The sequence below is a fragment of the Petromyzon marinus genome, unplaced genomic scaffold, assembly GCF_048934315.1.
Source record: "Petromyzon marinus isolate PM22_M1 ecotype Great Lakes invasive population unplaced genomic scaffold, UKy_Petmar_22M1.pri1.0 PM_Scaffold_52, whole genome shotgun sequence".
Lineage (NCBI taxonomy): Eukaryota > Metazoa > Chordata > Hyperoartia > Petromyzontiformes > Petromyzontidae > Petromyzon > Petromyzon marinus.
Window position 1 is genome coordinate 20,001 of NW_027423524.1, and position 7,500 is coordinate 27,500.

Below are 7,500 nucleotides of genomic sequence, written 5' to 3' on the forward strand. Positions count from 1 at the left end.
ACACACACAGACACACACACAGTGACACACACACAGACACAGAGACACACACAGAGACACACACAGACACACACACAGAGACACACACAGAGACACACACAGAGACACACACAGAGACACACACAGACACACACACAGAGACACACACACACACACAGTGACACACACACACACACACAGAGACACACAAACACACACAGTGACACACACACACACACAGAGAAACACAAACACACACACACAGTGACACACACACACACACAGAGACACACACACAGTGACACACACACACAGACACACACACACACAGAGACACACACAGAGACACACACACACACAGACACACACACAGAGCCACACACACACATGTAGACACACACAGTGACACACAGTGACACACAGCCACACACAGACACACACACAGACACACACAGGCAGACACACACACACAGACACACACACAATGAAACACACACACAGACACACACACACACACAGTGACACACACACACACACAGTGACACACACACACACACAGAGACACACACACACAGTGACACACAGAGACACACACACACAGTGACACACAGTGACACACAAAGTCACACACACACAGTCACACACACACAGACACACACACACACACGCAGACACACACGCAGACACACACACATACAGACATGTAGACACACACACACATGTAGACACACACACACAGAGACACACACAGAGACACACACACACATACACAGAGACACACACACAGAGACACACACACACACACATACAGACACACACACAGACACACACACATACACATACAGACACACACACAGAGACACACAGTGTGTATGATTGAGTGTATGAGTGAGTGAATGAGTATGAGTGAATGAATGAGTGTATGAGTGAGTGTATGTGTGAGTGTGTGAGTGTATGAGTGAGTGAATGAATGAGTGTATGAGTGAGTGAGGGAGCGAATGAGTGAGTGAATGAATGAGTGAGTGAATGAGTGAGTGAATGAATGAGTGAGTGAATGAGTGAGTGTATGAGTGAATGAATGAATAAATGAGTGTATGAGTGAGTGAGTGAATGAGTGTATGAGTGAATGAATTAATGGGTGAATGAGTGAGTGATTGAATGAATGAGTGTATGAATGAGTGTATGAGTGAATGAATGAGTGATTAAATGAATGAGTGTATGAGTGAGTGTATGAGTGAGTGAGTGAATGAGTGAGTGAGTGAATGAATGAGTGAATGAGTGAATGAGTGAATGAGTGTATGAATGAGTGTATGAGTGAATGAATGAATGAGTGATTAAATGAATGAGTGTATGAGTGAGTGAGTGAATGAATGAGTGAATGAATGAGTGAATGAATGAATGAGTGAATGAATGAGTGAGTGGGTGAATGAATGAATGAGTGATTAAATGAATGAATGAATGACTGAGTGAAAGAATGAATGAGTGAATGAATTAGTGAGTGAATGAATGAATGAGTGAATGAATGAGTGAGTGAATGAATGAGTGAGTGAATGAATGAATGAGTGAATGAATGAATGAGTGTATGAGTGAGTGAATGAATGAGTGAATGAGAGTGAATGAATGAGTGAATGAATGAATGAGTGAATGAATGAGTGAGTGAGTGTATGAGTGAGTGCATGAGTGTATGAGTGAGTGTATGAGTGAGTGAGTGAATGAATGAGTGAATGAGTGAGTGAATGAATGAGTGAGTGAATGAGTGAATGAATGAGTGAGTGAGTGTATGAGCGAGTGTGTGAGTGAGTGTGTGAGTGAGTGTGTGAGTGAGTGAGTGTGTATGAGTGTATGAGTGTGTGTGAGTGAGTGTATGAGTGAATGAGTGTATGAGTGTGTGAGTGTATGAGTGACTGAGTGAGTGTATGAGTGAGTGTATGAGTGAGTGTATGAGTGAGTGAGTGTATGAGTGAGTGAGTGTATGAGTGTATGAATGAGTGAATGAGTGAATGAGTGAGTGTATGAGTGAGTGAATGAATGAGTGAATGAATGAATGAGTGAATGAATGAGTGAGTGAGTGAGTGTATGAGTGTGTGTGTGAGTGAGTGTATGAGTGAGTGAGTGTATGAGTGAGTGAGTGACTGAGTGAGTGTATGAGTGAGTGTATGAGTGAGTGTATGAGTGAGTGTATGAGTGAGTGTATGAGTGAGTGTATGAGTGAGTGAGTGTATGAGTGTATGAGTGTATGAATGAGTGAATGAGTGAATGAATGAGTGAATGAGTGAATGAATGAGTGAATGAGTGAATGAATGAATGAATGAATGAATGAGTGAATGAATTAGTGAGTGAATGAATGAGTGAATGAATGAGTGAGTGTATGAGCGAGTGTATGAGCGAGTGTATGAGTGAGTGTATGAGTGAGTGAGTGTATGAGTGAGTGAGTGTGAGTGAGTGTATGAGTGTATGAGTGAGTGTGAGTGTGTGAGTGAGTGTATGAGTGAGTGAGTGAATGAATGAGTGAATGAATGAGTGAATGAATGAGTGAATGAATGAATGAGTGAGTGTATGAGTGAGTGAATGAGTGAGTGAGTGAATGAGTGTATGAATGAATGAGTGAGTGAATGAATGAATGAGTGTATGAGTGAGTGTATGAGTGAATGAATGAGTGAATGAATGAGTGAGTGAATGAATGAGTGAATGAATGAATGAGTGAGTGAGTGTAAGAATGAGTGAATGAATGAATGAGTGAATGAATGAGTGAATGAATGAGTGAGTGAGTGAGTGCTCTCACCGAGAGCGTGAGGCGTTGATTTGAACCTCGTCAGGGTCTGAAAGGTCTGTCTGAGTGTGTGAGTGAATGAGTGAGTGAATGAATGAGTGAATGAATGAGTGAGTGTATGAGTGAGTGAATGAGTGTATGAATGAATGAGTGAGTGAATGAGTGAGTGAGTGTATGAGTGAGTGTATGAGTGTATGAGTGAGTGCATGAGTGAATGAGTGAATGAATGAATGAGTGAATGAATGAATGAGTGAATGAGTGAATGAATGAGTGATTGAATGAGTGATTGAATGAGTGAGCGAATGAATGAATGAACGAGTGAATGAGTGAATGAATGAGTGAATGAATGAGTGAATGAATGAGTGAATGAATGAATGAGTGAGTGAATGAGTGAGTGAGTGTATGAGTGAGTGTATGAGTGTATGAGTGAGTGAATGAATGAGTGAATGAATGAGTGTATGAGTGAATGAATGAGTGAATGAATGAGTGAATGAATGAGTGAATGAATGAATGAGTGAATGAATGAGTGAGTGAATGAATGAATGAGTGAATGAATGAGTGAATGAATGAATGAGTGAGTGAATGAATGAGTGAATGAATGAGTGAATGAATGAATGAGTGAATGAATGAATAAATGAGTGTATGAGTGAGTGAGTGAATGAGTGAGTGAATGAGTGTATGAGTGAGTGATTGAATGAATGAGTGTATGAATGAGTGTATGAGTGAATGAATGAGTGATTAAATTAATGAGTGTATGAGTGAGTGTATGAGTGAGTGAGTGAATGAGTGAGTGAGTGAATGAATGAGTGAATGAATGAGTGAGTGAGTGAGTGAATGAGTGAATGAATGAATGTGTGTATGAATGAGTGTATGAGTGAATGAATGAGTGATTAAATGAATGAGTGTATGAGTGAGTGTATGAGTGAGTGAGTGAATGAGTGAATGAATGAATGAGTGAATGAATGAATGAGTGAATGAATGAGTGAGTGGGTGAATGAATGAATGAGTGATTAAATGAATGAATGAGCGAATGAATGAATGAGTGAATGAATGAGTGAATGAATGAATGAGTGAATGAATGAATGAATGAGTGAGTGAGTGTAAGAATGAGTGAATGAATGAATGAATGAATGAATGAGTGAATGAATGAGTGAATGAGTGAGTGCTCTCACCGAGAGCGTGAGGCGTTGATTTGAACCTCGTCAGGGTCTGAAAGGTCTGTCTGAGTGTGTGAGTGAATGAGTGAATGAATGAGTGAGTGAGTGTGTGAGTGTGTGAGTGAATGAGTGAATGAATGAGTGAGTGAGTGTATGAGCGAGTGTGTGAGTGAGTGTGTGAGTGTGTATGAGTGTATGAGTGAGTGTATGAGTGTGTGAGTGTGTGTGAGTGAGTGTATGAGTGAATGAGTGTATGAGTGTGTATGAGTGTATGAGTGACTGAGTGAGTGTATGAGTGAGTGTATGAGTGAGTGAATGAATGAGTGAATGAATGAATGAGTGAATGAATGAGTGAGTGAGTGTATGAGTGAGTGTATGAGTGTGTGAGTGTATGAGTGAGTGTGTGTGAGTGAGTGTGTGTGAGTGAGTGTATGAGTGAGTGAGTGTATGAGTGAGTGAGTGACTGAGTGAGTGTATGAGTGAGTGTATGAGTGAGTGTATGAGTGAGTGAGTGTATGAGTGTATGAGTGAATGAATGAGTGAATGAATGAGTGAATGAATGTATGAGTGAGTGAATGAATGAGTGAATGAATGAGTGAATGAATGAGTGAATGAGTGAATGAATTAGTGAGTGAATGAATGAGTGAGTGAATGAATGAGTGAATGAATGAGTGAGTGTATGAGCGAGTGTATGAGTGAGTGTATGAGTGAGTGTATGAGTGAGTGAGTGTATGAGTGAGTGTGAGTGAGTGTATGAGTGTATGAGTGAGTGTGAGTGTGTGAGTGAGTGTATGAGTGAGTGAGTGAATGAATGAGTGAATGAATGAGTGAATGAATGAATGAGTGAGTGTATGAGTGAGTGAATGAGTGAGTGAATGAGTGTATGAATGAATGAGTGAGTGAATGAATGAATGAGTGTATGAGTGAGTGTATGAGTGAATGAATGAGTGAATGAATGAGTGAGTGAATGAATGAATGAATGAGTGAGTGTATGAGTAAATGAATGAATGAGTAAATGAATGAATGAATGAGTGAGTGAATGAATGAGTGAATGAATGAGTGAATGAATGAGTGAGTGAATGAATGAGTGAGTGCTCTCACCGAGAGCGTGAGGCGTTGATTTGAACCTCGTCAGGGTCTGAAAGGTCTGTCTGAGTGTGTGAGTGAATGAGTGAGTGAATGAATGAGTGAGTGAATGAGTGAGTGAATGAATGAATGAGTGTATGAGTGAGTGTATGAGTGAGTGAGTGTATGAGTGAGTGCATGAGTGAGTGTATGAGTGAGTGAATGAATGAGTGAGTGTATGAGTGAGTGTATGAGTGAGTGAGTGTATGAGTGAGTGCATGAGTGAGTGTATGAGTGAGTGAATGAATGAGTGAGTGCATGAGTGAATGAGTGAATGAATGAATGAGTGAATGAATGAATGAGTGAATGAGTGAATGAATGAGTGATTGAATGAGTGATTGAATGAGTGAGTGAATGAATGAATGAACGAGTGAATGAGTGTATGAATGAGTGAATGAGTGAGTGTATGAGTAAATGAATGAATGAGTGAATGAATGAATGAATGAGTGAATGAATGAGTGAATGAGTGAATGAATGAATGAGTGAATGAATGAATGAATGAGTGAATGAATTAGTGAGTGAATGAATGAGTGAATGAATGAGTGAGTGTATGAGCGAGTGTATGAGCGAGTGTATGAGTGAGTGTATGAGTGAGTGAGTGTATGAGTGAGTGAGTGTGAGTAAGTGAGAGTGTGTGTGAGTGAGTGTATGAGTGAGTGTATGAGTGAGTGTTTGAGTGTGTGAGTGAGTGTATGAATGAGTGAGTGTATGAGTGAGTGTATGAGTGAGTGATTGAGTGTATGAGTGAGTGAGTGAATGAATGAGTGAATGAATGAGTGAATGAATGAGTGAATGAATGAATGAGTGAGTGTATGAGTGAGTGAATGAGTGAGTGAGTGAATGAGTGTATGAATGAATGAGTGAGTGAATGAATGAATGAGTGTATGAGTGAGTGTATGAGTGAATGAATGAGTGAATGAATGAGTGAGTGAATGAATGAGTGAATGAATGAATGAGTGAGTGAGTGTAAGAATGAGTGAATGAATGAATGAGTGAATGAATGAGTGAATGAATGAGTGAGTGAGTGAGTGCTCTCACCGAGAGCGTGAGGCGTTGATTTGAACCTCGTCAGGGTCTGAAAGGTCTGTCTGAGTGTGTGAGTGAATGAGTGAGTGAATGAATGAGTGAATGAATGAGTGAGTGTATGAGTGAGTGAATGAGTGTATGAATGAATGAGTGAGTGAATGAGTGAGTGAGTGTATGAGTGAGTGTATGAGTGTATGAGTGAGTGCATGAGTGAATGAGTGAATGAGTGTATGAGTGTATGAGTGAGTGCATGAGTGAATGAGTGAATGAATGAATGAGTGAATGAATGAATGAGTGAATGAGTGAATGAATGAGTGATTGAATGAGTGATTGAATGAGTGAGCGAATGAATGAATGAACGAGTGAATGAGTGAATGAATGAGTGAATGAATGAGTGAATGAATGAGTGAATGAATGAATGAGTGAGTGAATGAGTGAGTGTATGAGCGAGTGTATGAGTGAGTGTATGAGTGAGTGTATGAGTGAGTGAGTGTATGAGTGTGAGTGAGTGTATGAGTGTATGAGTGAGTGTGAGTGTGTGAGTGAGTGTATGAGTGAGTGAGTGAATGAATGAGTGAATGAATGAGTGAATGAATGAATGAGTGAGTGTATGAGTGAGTGAATGAGTGAGTGAATGAGTGTATGAATGAATGAGTGAGTGAATGAATGAATGAGTGTATGAGTGAGTGTATGAGTGAATGAATGAGTGAATGAGTGAGTGAATGAATGAATGAATGAGTGAGTGTATGAGTAAATGAATGAATGAGTGAATGAATGAATGAGTGTATGAATGAATGAGTGAGTGAATGAATGAATGAGTGTATGAGTGAGTGAATGAGTGAGTGAATGAGTGTATGAATGAATGAGTGAATGAATGAGTGAATGAATGAATGAGTGAGTGAATGAGTGAATGAATGAATGAGTGAGTGTATGAGTGTATGAATGAGTGAATGAGTGAATGAATGAGTGAATGAATGAATGAGTGAGTGAATGAATGAGTGAGTGCTCTCACCGAGAGCGTGAGGCGTTGATTTGAACCTCGTCAGGGTCTGAAAGGTCTGTCTGAGTGTGTGAGTGAATGAGTGAATGAATGAGTGAATGAGTGAGTGAATGAATGAGTGAATGAGTGAGTGTATGAGTGAGTGTATGAGTGAGTGTATGAGTGAGTGCATGAGTGTATGAGTGAGTGTATGAGTGAGTGAATGAATGAGTGAGTGCATGAGTGAATGAGTGAATGAATGAATGAGTGAATGAATGCGTGAATGAATGAGTGAATGAGTGAATGAATGAGTGATTGAATGAGTGATTGAATGAGTGAGTGAATGAATGAATGAACGAGTGAATGAGTGTATGAATGAGTGAATGAGTGAGTGTATGAGTGAATGAATGAGTGAATGAATGAATGAGTGAGTGAATGAATGAGTGAATGAGTGAATGAATGAA

General features: G+C 39.9%; 1 protein-coding gene across 2 annotated transcripts in view; it reads right to left on the reverse strand.

The window, feature by feature from the left end:
- HYOU1 (hypoxia up-regulated 1) overlaps window positions 1–7,500 on the reverse strand; it is a 99,885-nt gene that overhangs the window by 10,026 nt on the left and 82,359 nt on the right. The gene's annotated exons all lie outside the window — the stretch shown is intronic.